This window comes from Schistocerca nitens, chromosome 5 (assembly GCF_023898315.1).
Source record: "Schistocerca nitens isolate TAMUIC-IGC-003100 chromosome 5, iqSchNite1.1, whole genome shotgun sequence".
NCBI lineage: Eukaryota > Metazoa > Arthropoda > Insecta > Orthoptera > Acrididae > Schistocerca > Schistocerca nitens.
In genome coordinates this window covers 712,725,493-712,740,325 of record NC_064618.1, presented here as the reverse complement: position 1 = coordinate 712,740,325, position 14,833 = coordinate 712,725,493, and the positions used below count along the sequence as shown (strand labels likewise).

Genomic DNA, 14,833 nt, shown 5'->3' with positions numbered 1-14,833 from the left:
TCATTCTGATATAATTGTATTTACAGTTTTGCACATACATATATATGTGACTCAAATATTGTAACATGTATTGATGTGTTTAAGAAATAAAATATAAGCAATGTGGTATTAAATCTCATTTATTTCATAATATTTCTAAAACACAATACGTGGTAAGAATACTTACCAGAGAACGATGTATGATATCTAGTATCACAAATGTTCTCTGTTAAGTATACTTACCCCCCCCCCCCCCCATAGGATGCCATGCACTTAGCTAACCAAGAAAATAAGTATGTTATATCACTAACCTCTAGTTTTGGATATGAAATAAAAGCATTTCAAGTTTATTTTTGGAAGTTCATAGTACCGCCCTATAAAGGATGCAAACGCTGACGTCGATGGGGAAGCGTGGCTAACGGTTCAGCCACGAATTTTGACTTCGTAATTTGGCAACACAAAAAGGGCAAAGTGTTTATGTTGTTTTCGTGTATGAAATAACTCAACTACACGTTTTTCATCATTTATTTCTTTTTGTTTTTTGTTTCATAGTTTGACAATGAGCAAAGGAAAGTATGTGTTTAACGTTAACCTCTACTAAGAATGTAAGTTTTTGAAACTGTGTAATGAGAGTAGCAAAAATGCTTCAAATGGCTCTGAGCACTATGGGACTCAACATCTTAGGTCATAAGTCCCCTAGAACTTAGAACTACTTAAACCTAACTAACCTAAGGACATCACACACACCCATGCCCGAGGCAGGATTCGAACCTGCGACCGTAGCAGTCCTGCGGTTCCGGACTGCAGCGCCAGAACCGTTAGACCACCGCGGCCGGCAAGAGTAGCAATGAACGTGTTTACTGCATACTATATACTGGAGAATTTTTGTTGCACGTAAAGCAAAGAATGATGCTAAGGACGACGTGAAAACATGTAAACATACAAGAGCTGTCAATGTCAAACATAAAAACATTTTTTAAAGCCGAAAATAGGAATAACAGTAATCTGGAATGTGCTGCTAAAAAGGCTACAATGTCATAACAGATTGCCAGACACGAACAGCTTTTCCGAAAAAGCTATTTCAAGTGAAAAATATAGCCGAATAAATAAAGTTAATCTTTCAGTAAACCGATTACATCAATTTCAAAAATCTGTCTAGAATTAGACCCAAAAAAAGGCTAGCCTAATTCTACCTACCCTGGCTAACTGGTAGCGAGACACCCTTGCACTCAATAACAGGACGCTGACATCCAACTGATACAGAAATTAATATTTTCAAGTTTAATTTTATTGTGGCAAGGTCATTCTTACAGGTACAGTGATAGATGGAATTAATATTTTAACGCCCCACCAAGACTGCTAGCTTCGAAGATGGCTATAGTGCAATTACTGCGACAAGGATAGTGACAGAGACTTGAACGGTGAAGGGCTAGAGTCAACTCGATCATCGAGTGGTATTCTGTGATATACAGCGATGAGACTCGATTTTTAAACAGTCACACCAAAAAAACGTGAGAGATCACTAACGCCAATGTGTCTGTAGACGACCTGGTGAAAAGCCGCAGGAAGGGGCAATTCTCGGGACCGACGCCTCTCTTACCCCTGGAATCATGGCGTGGAAAGCCTTCGGTTAGAAATGTCTTTCATATTACGTATCGATTCGAGTAACACACTTGGCTAAAGGACATATTTCATCCTATCGTCTACTAGAGAAGTATCGTTGGTTTTATAGTTTCCACTATATCTCCAAACTGTACTTTTACTGAGGCGCCTTGTCAGGCAAGCAGTATGGCGCAGGGTTTCAAGTTCTGATAGAACCTGTGGTCATCACCTGGAGAGCTGTTAACATTGCTCCACCAGCTGATGATTTGTTACGTTTAGAGAGTGCTATTGAGAGGCACGTTTCTAGTTTTCAGAGTTCAGGATGTATGGTGAGAGAGTTGTTTGCTGACGTTGCATTTGCCTCATTCTATATCACATGAGTTTCAGGTTTTTAGACGTGTATTCGTGTGAGCGAGGTGAGCTCTTTGTGTGGTTTGCATCTTTGACTGTTTTGGGAGGTCTAGCACCTACACCGATGTCCAAAATTATAGCAACAAAAGGAAATTTTGCAAGGTTGCGTTCATTTTGCCACAGAACAGTATATATAGGCGATAGTAAAGTAGAAACAATGTAAAGAACACAGAACGTCAGCAACTGCAACATGCAGAACGGTAGACAAAAATGTTCTTCGTTTCTTCTTACTTAACGGATTTTCACACACATTACGAAAACTGATTAATGTGTTCAATATGGAGTGTAACCACCTCTGGCAGCAATACAGGCCTCACAACGACAGGGAATGCCGCGTATGATGTCCTCAGTCTCGTAGTGAGGTAATAACGCCATTCTTCCTCCAGAGCTGCTCACAGTCTTGGAGAGGGGTTGGTGGATGCTGACGCGTTGGAAGTTGTCTCCACAGGGCGTCACAGACATGCTCTGCGGGATTCAAATCGGGAGAATGTGCAGGCCACGCCATGCGTGCAATACCTTCCGTTTCCAAGAAAACATCAACTACCCGTGCACTATGAGGTCGATCATTGTTGTCTATCAATATGAGGTCTGAGCCCACTGCACGTCGCAGCAACCGCAAATGAGGTCCCAAGGTCTCGTCTGGATACCTAACAGCAGCTAAACCTTGCCGATTCAGCCGTTCATGAAGAGGGGTTCAAGTGATAAACATAATCCCTGCTCACACTATTAGGGATCCTTCTAGATTTTGGTCTCTTTCCAGAAAGCTTGGGTCCTGAAATCGAGTTCCACGTTCCCTCCAGAGGCAAATTCATCGACAATCAGCTTGTAGACTACATCGGGACTCATCTGCGAAACCAACATTGGCTCACTCTTCGACCGTCCAGGCGGCATATTGATGAGTCCACTTCAGACGTTCCCTTCTGTGAAGACGCGTCAGAGGTAGACATATGGCAGGCCCCGACAGTAAAGGCCACTCTGTCAAAGCCTTCTGCACACCGTTTGCTTAGATACAACAAGTCCAGTGGACGTTGTGAGCTCACATGCCAGTTACCACGCAGTACTAAGGTGCTATCGTCGCGCCCTTACAGCCAAATAACAGTCTTCTCTTCTGAAGTCAGGGCAACGGCCTTGCCGTAGTGGATACCCCGGTTCCTGTCAGATCACCGAAGTTAATCGCTGTCGGGCGTGGCAGGCACATGGATGGGTGACCATACGGGCCGCCATATGTTGCCATTTTTCGGGGTGCACGCAGCCTCGTGATGCCAATTGAGGAGCTACTCCACCGAATAGTAGCGGCTCAGGTCACAGAAAACCATCATAACGACCGGGAGAGCGGTTTGCTGACCACACGCCTCTCCTATCCGCATTCTCAGCTGAGGATTAAACGGCGGTCAGATGGTCCCAATGGACCACTTGTGGCCTGAAGGAGTGTGCTTCTGAAGTCACTCGTGGTCGGCCCTGTCCTGGTCTTCTGGATACAGTTTCGGTCTCTCTAAGCTGTCACCACATCCGAGAAACAACAGAGCGATTCATATAAAGCCATCGGGCCAAATCAGTTTGCGACTGTCCTGTTTCCTTTCTATGTACGACCCTCCGCCGCAGAGAATCTGGTAGGTATCTTCTCTGTGGCATACTGCACCGTCTGTGCCCGTGTACACAGCGATTGTGGATGTGGGGCTACCCGGAAAACACTACTTCGTTTCATAGGTGCCCTAACGTCATCGTTGGCATGGTTGTTCGTTGACCAGAATGGCATCTGCCGTATAGGACACGATGGTACGGACATCTGGTTGACAGTTGGCATGATTGTATCGTGAATTAGACAAAGGATGGAGAAATAGCGGTTTGTTGCTTTAATTTTGGACACCAATGTGTTTACGCTTGAGCCATCAGCATATATTAGTCGCTTGTCATTTTACTTCCTCGTTTACTAAATTGTATTATGGTGACTTGGAAACATGTGGGGTAAGTTTTCTGTTTTGAGGATGTGTGTTATTCTAGATGCACGTGGTCCCTTGGAAGACATTTGTATCTACTGTGCGTGAACTTGATGCCTATTTGTTAAAAAATATTTAAAATTAAAGTCAAATCTCTCATGATTTATTTTCCTCCTGAAGTCATCTCCCAATTGTACGACTTTTCATGTTCAGTCTAGGAGTGCTCGCTTAACATTTGTTTACGTTAATAGCCAGTGTGAGCACGGCTCATTTGAAATGGTTAACCTTCAGCAGAATTAAAAATACCATGAACTGCCTTCAGCAGATACAGAATTTTGTTTTTTACATGAAATTGTAAAGTAAATAAGATACGGTTGAGATTCAAAGAACTCCAACACACATGTTGCATTCTTGAATACATCGAAAATTATATTTGTGTAACTGATGCTTCTTATCGTAAGATATTAGGTAGTACAACGTGGAGCTATAACTGTATCGCACGCGTCTCTTCTACAACAAGAAAAGCATCTACTCTTAAGATTGTAATAGAACAGTCGAAAATGTTGACTGTGATTTGATTTCTTCAAGTTGCATTAAAGGCCTTTTTACGTATTAGGTTGCGCTATTAAGCTATTTTACTTAGTAATTTTTATTAATAGTAGGCAGACCGCATTATTGTTCATTCATGCGTCAAATTTTACACAAAGGATAGTATTTTCTAGCCCTTAATAACGGAATTACAATTGCTACCCATTCAGGTAGTAGGTTGCTATCAGCGGGCTATTGGGTATGTCAACAGGACTGATTTGGTATCTGTTGGAAGGAGGCTAAACGCTCGTCAATACCCTGGGTACAGGTTACAGGGTGCACCCATCTGCAGGTGGTCGCTCATGTCGGCACCAATGACATGTGTCGCTATGGATCGGAGGAAATCCTCTCTGGCTTCCGGCGACTATCTGATTTGGTGAAGACTGCCAGTCTCGCTAGCGGGATGAAAGCAGAGCTCACCATCTGCAGCATCGTCGACAGGACTGACTGCGGACCTTTGGTACAGAGCCGAGTGGAGGGTCTGAATCAGAGGCTGAGACGGTTCTGCGAGCTTGTGCGCTGCAGATTCCTCGACTTGCGCCATAGGGTGGTGGGGTTTCGGGTTCCGCTGGATAGGTCAGGAGTCCACTACACACAGCAGGCGGCTATACGGGTAGCAGGGGTTGTGTGGCGTGGACTGGGCGGTTTTTTAGGTTAGATGGCCTCGGGCAAGTACAGAAATGGAAACAGCCTCAAAGGGTGCGGGGCAAAGTCAGGACATGCGGCGACCAAGCAGCAATCGATATTGTAATTGTAAACTGTCTAAGCTGCATTGGTAAAGTACCGGAACTCCAAACGCTGATAGAAAGCACCGAAGCTGAAATCGTTATAGGTACGGAAAGCGGGATGAAGCCAGAGATAAATTCTTCCGAAGTTTTTACAAAGGCACAGACGGTGTTTAGAAAGGTTAGATTGCATGCAACCGGTGGCGGCGTGTTTGTCGCTGTTAGTAGTAGTTTATCCTGTAGTGAAGTAGAAGTAGATAGTTCCCGTGAATTATTATGGGTGGAGGTTACACTCAACAACCGAGCTAGGTTAATAATTGGCTCCTTTTACCGACCTCCCGACTCAGCAGCATTAGTGGCAGAACAACTGAGAGAAAATCTGGAATACATTTCACATAAATTTTCTCAGCATGTTGTAGTCGTAGGTGGAGATTTCAATTTACCAGTTATAGACTGGGACAGTCATATGTTTAGGACGGGTAATAGGGACAGAGCATCGAGTGACATACTGAGGGCACTATCCGAAAATTACCTCGAGCAATTAAACAGAGAACTGACTCGTGGAGATAACACCTTGGACCTACTGATAACAAACAGACCCGAACTTTTCGACTCTGTAAGGGTAGGACAGGGAATCAGTGATCATAAGGCCGTTGCAGCATCCCTGAATATGGAAGTAAATAGGAATATAAAAAAAGAGCGGAAGGTTTACCTGTTTAGCAAGAGTAACAGAAGGCAGATTTCAGAATACCTAACAGATTAAAACGAAAATTTCTGTTCCGACACTGACAATGTTGAGTGTTTATGGAAAAATTCAAGGCAATCATAAAATGCGTTTTAGACAGGTACGTGCCGAGTAAAACTGTGAGGGACATGAAAAACCCACCGTGGTTCAACAACAAAGTTAGGAAACTACTGCGAAAGCAAAGAGAGCTTCACTGCAAGTTTAAACGCAGCCAAAACCTCTCAGACAAACAGAAGCTAAACGATGTCAAAGTTAGCGTAAGGAGGGCTATGCATTCCGCACTGTCGCCTGATAAACAAAGTAAGAGCCTACGGAATATCAGACCAGCTGTGTGGCTGGATTAAAGAGGTTTTAGCAAACAGAACACAGCATGTTGTTCTCAATGGAGAGACGTCTACAGACGTTAAAGTAACCTTTGGCGTGCCACAGGGGAGTGTTATGGGACCATTGCTTTTCACAACATATATAAATGACCTAGTAGATAGTGTCGGAAGTTCCATGCGGCTATTTATAGGTAATATTTATAGTTCTAGGTGCTTCTATGTACAATGCGATTAATATTATGTATTCTAATGACGTGTCCTCGCCTCGCCTAAATCAGTAAGTGGCTCGAAACAGCATATCCAGACACTCTGGGATGATGATGGCATTGAAATTGAAGATGACACGCGTAAAGCTGATATATTAAACATCTTTTTCCAAAGCTGTTTCACAGAGGAAGACAGCACTACAGTTCCTTCTCTAAATCCTCGTACAAACGAAAAAATGGCTGACATCGAAATAAGTGTCCAAGGAATAGAAAAGAGACTGAAATCACTGAACAGAGGAAAGTCAACTGAACCTGACGGGATACCAATTCGATTCTACACAGAGTACGCGAAAGAACTTGCCCCCCTTCCAACAGCCGTGTACCGCAAGTCTCTAGAGCAACGGAAGGTTCCAAATGATTGGAAAAGAGCACAGGTAGTCCCAGTCTTCAAGAAGGGTCGTCGAGCAGATGCGCAAAACTATAGACCTATATCTATTAATGTACAAGGACAATCCCCTCATCTGTCAAATAGCAAAGCTAGCGTCTCCTATGTTGCTCCTGAGATGCCTTCCTCTTCATCTATCTCTATTAGCCACGCAATATTCTTTTCCTTTATATTTCCTTAATTATGTTTCATCATGTCTCTCTATTCTTCTCCTCCCTTCACCATGAGTCTCCCTCATACTCCCTGCTGCCAGCACTCCTATCTCAAATCTGTCTGTTCAATAATGTCTAATTATAACAGTACTTGTGATCTAAGAATATAAACTCTATATGTATGTATTTTTCCAGGTGTACCTTTCAAATTGTTTATTTCACTTTTTGTACTAGATGTAGTTTAACATGCCTACTAAAACATATGAATGTAAAATAAGTAGAATGCCTGGTTAGATGTAAGAGAGGGCCTGATGGCCCTAATCTTGCCAGGTTAAATAAATCAATAAATAAATAAATAAATAAATAAATATATCTCTGACATCGATCTGTTGTAGAATTTTAGAACATCTTTATTGCTCGCGTATCATGTTATTTCTGGAAACACAGAATCTACTCTGTTGGAATCAACATGGATTCCGGAAACAGCAATCGTGTGAGACCCAACTCGCTTTATTTGTTCATGAGACCCAGAAGATATTAGATACAGGCTCCCAGGTAGATGCCATTTTCCTTGACTTCCGGAAGGCGTTCGATACACTTACGCACTGTCGCCTGATAAACAAAGTAAGAGCCTACGGAATATCAGACCAGCTGTGTGGCTGGATTAAAGAGGTTTTAGCAAACAGAACACAGCATGTTGTTCTCAATGGAGAGACGTCTACAGACGTTAAAGTAACCTTTGGCGTGCCACAGGGGAGTGTTATGGAACCATTGCTTTTCACAACATATATAAATGACCTAGTAGATAGTGTCGGAAGTTCCATGCGGCTATTTATAGGTAATATTTATAGTTCTAGGTGCTTCTATGCACAATGCGATTAATATTATGTATTCTAATGACGTGTCCTCGCCTCGACTGTAAAGATGGTCTTAGTCAAATGCAAAAGATTTAGTTCTGTGCACAATTCGATACGTAACTTGTCCGAGCTGGTAAACCTCTAGTTGAACCTGGAATGATTTGACCATAATTCTTATCTCTCATATGATGTGCTTTTGAAAGTTATCACAAGTATCGCATATTTTGTGAGGAATGTTCAAAATATTGTAAAACATTTCCAAAATCTGATCGTCGGTAAATATTTCATTGCTGAAGATGAGAAATTCCTCGTTGCAGGACACAGTTTCCTAACAGGTGATAGACATTTTGTCCTTAGAGAGAAGAACAAAAGATCTTTTCACGTATATCACCCCAAAGACTGGATTCCAGTAACCGCTAACGCCTAACACAGCGGATCCCTTGTCTGCAAGATGGAACCAGAAGGCTTCAGAGATCTTGCCGCCTGTAGACCAAAGTTCGCGCTGACACTCCTTCAAAATAACTGAGTATCTCAGGCTACAAATTTCATCTGACAGCTCTACTAAGCTAAGGAGAAGTAAAAGTCATAAAGAATCCGAGAAGTACGGGGAAATAACCTGCCCTAGGCAACATTTCAGTTTTATCTATTTTGTGCGGTAAACTTCTGCCAGTAAAAAGTGACAAGAAGGGGTAAGCTTACCTGACATATCCCAGCTGAAACACGGAATTTCTACGAGCAAACTGTCAAGTGAATCGTGCATTTACTCGTCTGTCTGCCAAAACCCACTGATTGAGGACAGAAAATGTAATGCTGAATGTAGATATTTCGTGTAATTGCAACACGAATAGTGTTAATTTTTTTCGTATCTTCTGTTGGTCCTTGTGCAGATTTGTATTGCAATAAATATCACTTGTTTTGACCTTTGTTGTTACACTTTCTCAAAATAAGCTCTATATTCCTGCCATTAGTAAGACAGAAAAACCAGTGTTTTTCAACTGCACAACGTCATAACTGTGGAGCTAAGGCGTTGTTCGTTCAGGAAAATAAAAAAAATAGTGCTATTTAAAAAAATCATAAGCAAATGTGTAATAATTGTTACAAAAATATGCAGAATGGCATTTACCTCCTAACACCACCTGTATCAAGAAAGCACTAGTACTTAAGCGCAGAACAGTTTTTTCTTTACCAGCAAAATTTGCTTAGGTAAAACTTGCTTTTAGTTAGTTACGATGTTGTTAGGGTAAACAATCAAATTATGCATTACCATGCACAATATTATTAATAATGAGATTTATTGGCTTTTGGCGTCAAAGCGACACTTAACGAATTTTCACCCATATCATGAGGAATAATTACTAAATGACAGCGCCTAGTACGCTAAAGGAAACGCTATTTAATTTTATTGGTTCCAATATCTACGCAGTGCAGTGATGCATTAACCCTGTAACTAGTAATGGGATGAAAATAACGCGAAGAAGCCGGCCGAAGTGGCCGTGCGGTTAAAGGCGCTGCAGTCTGGAACCGCAAGACCGCTACGGTCGCAGGTTCGAGTCCTGCCTCGGGCATGGATGTTTGTGATGTCCTTAGGTTAGTTAGGTTTAACTAGTTCTAAGTTCTAGGGGACTAATGACCTCAGAAGTTGAGTCCCATAGTGCTCAGAGCCATTTTTTTAACGCGAAGATAACAGTGTTATAATATTATAAAAGAGCATGTACGATTGTCAGAAGCTCTCTTGCGCTGTTCTCGTGCGGTTAAATCTCGTAGACGATTAGGTCTTCTTGGGAAATAGATCTTTCTTGATCGCTGTTGCTGAGCTGTACTACTAAACGTGAGTTGTGTTTGCGTGTGCAGACTGAATGTCCATTAAAAGCATTAAAATGTTTTGTGGCATTAAGACTACGTCATTTGAAGAACCTCTTTCAGTCTGAATAAAAATAAAAGATAAATCTCATTCGATGCGAGTGAGCGAGTGAGATAACTAAATATCGAAGCTTTTCATTTGGGTCTTGATTATTTCAAAAGTCTTTTTGCGAGAAATTACTACTCACGTATTACATTTATTTTTCTCCGAGTCCTAAATTTTTCTGAGTGCAATTATTACGAAATTAAACATCATTCCTTTTCACTGTCAACAAAATACGAAACGAACTGTTTTCAATCTAACTGTGCGACGTAGCCATTTTCCAGTTCAGAGGTAGCTTAAGTTAACAGTATTATTATCATTACTGACTTTTACGAAAGTAACTGAGATTAAACAAAAGAGTATCAGACTCCCGTTTTCTTATAAAGTCACGGCCAAAGACAGTATTCCAATAAATCATTTTACGTAACATTTAATGCTCTCGATTATTAGATTGAGAATATAGTCAGCTTCTTGCAATTACAGGTGGTAATGCTATTAGCTGACCTGTTTCGTTTAGATCTCCAGCGGTGTTCTGCCAGGCTTTGTCTTGCACACACCGACTGTAAATAGTCTGCTTGATTATGATCGTATAATTCAGGATATTTTTCTATTATTTCACGAAACTTTACGTTAATCTCTAAATAATTTAGCATTTTGACACTTCAAATTAATGTAAACAGCAGTGCGTCACTTGACGTCACCGCCAAGCGTCGCTTCGACGCGCCACTCGTGGCTAAAACGTACTTGGGGCTTGAAACGTTATCACATCTCCACCAGACGTCCCTGCCAAGCCACTTCTGTGTGAATTGCGCCTAATAGAAGTACAGCACACCACGATTGATTCCATCCTAAATGTTAGTATAACTTGAGGGATAAGACACATATTCATATCAAATTGGATATGCACAATAATCAGTACGATGTTCAGTTGTAATCATTACCGAAGGAATATCATAAACAATCAGAAAAAATCAGCGTGAAAACTTACAAACTTTTGCTGAATAACAGTAACTTTTTTATTTACATATGTGAATAACAAACACATAAATAGTGTTCCTTACCTACAGTTCACAAGCTGTCAAGTTCGACTTGAATAAAGTCTAACTCCGAGACCATTCGCAGAAAAAGCAAGGAAATAATGACGCTGAGGCGATATGTGCAGAATTTGACATTTTCATTAACTGATTACATCTACAATTCCCAGTATGTAGGAAATTTATTTGGTTATTGTAATTAATACCTAATCAGCAACAAAGTAGCTGAAAGTGAGGTGGGCAAGAATTTCCCATGAGTAGAGGACTAAATTAAGGAATTAAGTTCAGTGATAATCAACGTGAAAGAAAGAGAAAATAACTCACAACATGAACATATTTTGTACTAACTAACGGTAAAATAAAGAAAATAAAGAAAAAATAGAGAAGATATAAAATGTAGACTGGCAATGGCAAGGAAAGCGTTTCTGAAGAAGAGAAATTTGTTAACATCGAGTATAGATTTAAGTGTCAGGAAGTCGTTTCTCAAAGTATTCGTATGGAGTGTAGCCATGTATGGAAGTGAAACATGGACGATAAATAGTTTGGACAGGAAGAGAATAGAAGCTTTCGAAATGTGGTGCTACAGAGGAATGCTGTAGATTAGATGGATAGATCACGTAACTAATGAGGAGGTATTGAATAGAATTGGGGAGAAGAGGAGTTTGTGGCACAACTTGAGGAGAAGAAGAGACTGGTTGGTAGGACATGTTCTGAGGCACCAAGGGATCACAAATTTAGCATTGGAGGGCAGCGTGGAGGGTAAAAATCGTAGAGGGAGACCAAGAGATGAATACGCTAAGCAGATTCTGAAGGATGTTGGTTGCAGTAGGTACTGGGAGATGAAGAAACTTGCACAGGATAGGGTAGCATGGAGAGCTGCATCAAACCAGTCTCAGGACTGAAGACCACAACAACAAAAACAACAACGGTAAAAACACATACAAAGTAACTGTGAAGGGCTTTTTACGTACAACAGGAATTCCTTTTGTTGTCAGTATAAACAATCATTGTCTGCAAACTAACGTTCGTCAAACATTTGTGTTAAAAATGTTGTTGATATTGCTACTGAGCAGTTCGTCCTAATACCATGGCACTACCCTACGGTTCGCAAGTGTTAGGCAAATTGAAAGCCTCATAAACTTGTTTTGTTAGATGGTACAGGCTTACGTTTTACACTCTATTTTAGGTGAGGTCATGACTACCATGAAAAATCAAGAATGACAAAATCATGTCAAGAAAAGTATCGGCATTTTTGCAGCTGTTGATCACTGGTGCGTCACAGAAGAAAAAGAAAGACGTGAAAGAGCGTTTTAAAGGATGAATACGAAAGTAAGGGATTGAAGTCCCAAGGATAAAGCTCACACACCACATAGCCCTTCTGGCGAAAAGGAAGGAAAAATTACGAGAACTGTTGAGTGGGATGTAGTGCCTACTTAACATGGAAATAAAGTTTGCATTATACAAAGCATGGATGACAAAGGTCAAGAATAGCAGAAGAAAGGACAACGACTTGCCATGTATCGGTGGTGTGGATAGAACACAACTGTCTGTAAACTGTGATTACTGGAGATGGAGCGATCGCGGAAAACATCTGAATCCGATAGGTGCTGGAGGAAAGAGCTCTACTTGTGTAAAATTCTGACGTAAAATTGCACTGTTTGTATCTGAAAGATGCGTCTGGAGCCTAGAATTGCACGGAAGAGGTAGATACAACTGAGAAGAATAAACTAGAGACATTTGAGGAGAGGTGCTACAGAAGAATATGAAAATTTTATTGAACACATAGAGTAGGAAATGAAGTGATACTAGTTGCGGTAGGCGACAAGAGAAATTCTCACCACACTTGGGGCTGAAAGGGAAACTGGAATAGAGATCAACATAACCATCATTTCCGCCCTTTTTATTGCTCATGAAAAACACACACTGCATATTGTACCACCATACATCGAGACTTTCAGAGGTGGTGGTCTAGATTGCTGTACACAACGGTACCTCTAATACCCAGTAGCACGTCCGATTGCATTCATACATGCCTGTATTCGTCGTGGCATACTATCCACAAGTTCATCAAGGCACTGTTGGTCCAGATTGTCCCACTCCTCAACGGTGATTCGGCGTAGATCCCTCAGAATGGTTGGTGCGCCACATCGTCCATAAACAGACCTTTTCAATCTATCCCAGGCATGTTCGATAGGGTTCATGTCTGGAGAACATGCTGGCCACTCTAGTCGAGCGATGTCGTTATCCTGCAGGAAGTCATTCACAAGATGTGCACGACGGGGTCACGAATTGTCGTCCATGAAGACCAATGCCTCGACAGTATGCTACCGGTATGGTTGCACAATTGGTCGGAGGATGGCATTCACGTATTCTGCAGCCGTTACGGTGCCTTCCGTGACCACCAGCGACGTACGTCGGTCCCACATAATGCCACCCAAAAAATATCACGGAACCTCCACCTTACTGTACTCGCTGGACAGTGTGTCTAAGGCGTTCAGCCTGACAGGGTTGCCTCCAAACACGTCTCCGACGATTTTGTAGTTGAAGGCATATGCGATTACTCATCGGTGAAGAGAACGTGATGCCAATGCTGAGTGGTCCATTCGGCAGTGAGGCATGTCATCGACAGTTCCTGTCTCTCTCTCTATCTCCTCCGTGTCCGAACAACATTGCTTTGGTTCACTCCGAGAAGCCTGGACACTTCCCTTGTTGAGAGTGACCGTCTAGGCATGGTTGAATTACAGACAACACGAGCCGTGTACTTCCTTCCGGGTGTATTGTCTGGAACTGATCGGCTGTCGGACCCCGTCCAATAGGCGCTGCTCATGCATGGTTGTTTACATCACTGGGCGGGTTTAGTAACATCTCTGGACAGTCAAAGGGACTGTGTCTCTGATACAATATCCACAGTCAACGTCTGTCTTCAGGAGTACTGGGAAACGGGGTGATGCAAAACTTTCTTTGATGTGTGTAGGAGCAATAGAAACAGCTACAAAATACAGTACCGAAAGTGCTTCATATAGTAGATACGCGACGTTGGAAAGTTAGTACTGGACAAGAAGAAACTCAAGCCATTGTCAATTCAGCCGAAAATTCTGCTTTTCAGGAAAAGAAATAAGCAACCTGTTAGAGTTGAGATGGTGTCCTACATTACAAGAAAATATGTAGAGAACTTACGTGTGCGCCGACCAGATGTGAGGCTCCGACAAATGGACTGCTACAGCAGCGGGTGAGCGACTCTATCTAGAAAGGTGCGGATTGTGCAGAGTAAACATGGGGAGCCCGGCAAACAGCGACGAGGCTGATCTGCGAGTCCTGGGCAGATAACGCGTGCCGGTCGAAGGCCAGCCCACGCCTGTACGCACTGCTCTGCCTACTGCTATCTGCAGCCAGAAATGGAGAGTTTCGCGCCGGGCCAGTCGATAACAGCAGGAAGAGGAAGCAGCAGCTGCCAGCCGCCACTTCCGCCATGCGTTTCGCCGGCTGTCTTTCTCCATTCTAACGAGAAGCCTCGCACTTCCCAGGGTCAACAGTTCTGCTGTTAAGTACAGCGTTATCAAAAAAGAACGTACGTTAATAGGTGATGCTATCCACCTCTGAAGGCGTATGATGTTTCGTCAAATGTTTCCAAAATACAGCTGTTAAAACTTTCACAAAAAAGTGATGGTAAATGAACAGGACATTACTTGCCAGTGCTCCTTTGCATTTTGAAGTGCATAACTCGAATTACTTTGTGGTCTCGTGGTATAAATTGTGACCAATCGAAAGAAATGTCTAAGATAAATCTCCTTTTTCATACGGAACAACAATGCATGTGTTATTAAGAAGTATGATGCAATGGTCCTTCGGCCGTGTAATGTATGCACTTCCGAACTAACAGGCACTGCACAGACTACAGTCATCAAGCAATACAGGAAATGTATTCG

The 14,833-nt window shown here is 42.1% G+C and overlaps 1 protein-coding gene across 1 annotated transcript in view; it reads right to left on the bottom strand.

The window, feature by feature from the left end:
• Window positions 1-14,284, bottom strand: part of LOC126260085 (uncharacterized) — a 158,996-nt gene extending 144,712 nt beyond the window's left edge. Inside the window, exon 1 of the mRNA XM_049957297.1 lies at window positions 14,085-14,284. The gene's annotated coding sequence lies outside the window, so the exon portion shown is untranslated. The remainder of the gene's footprint in view (window positions 1-14,084) is intronic.
• Window positions 14,285-14,833: the final 549 nt, after the last annotated feature.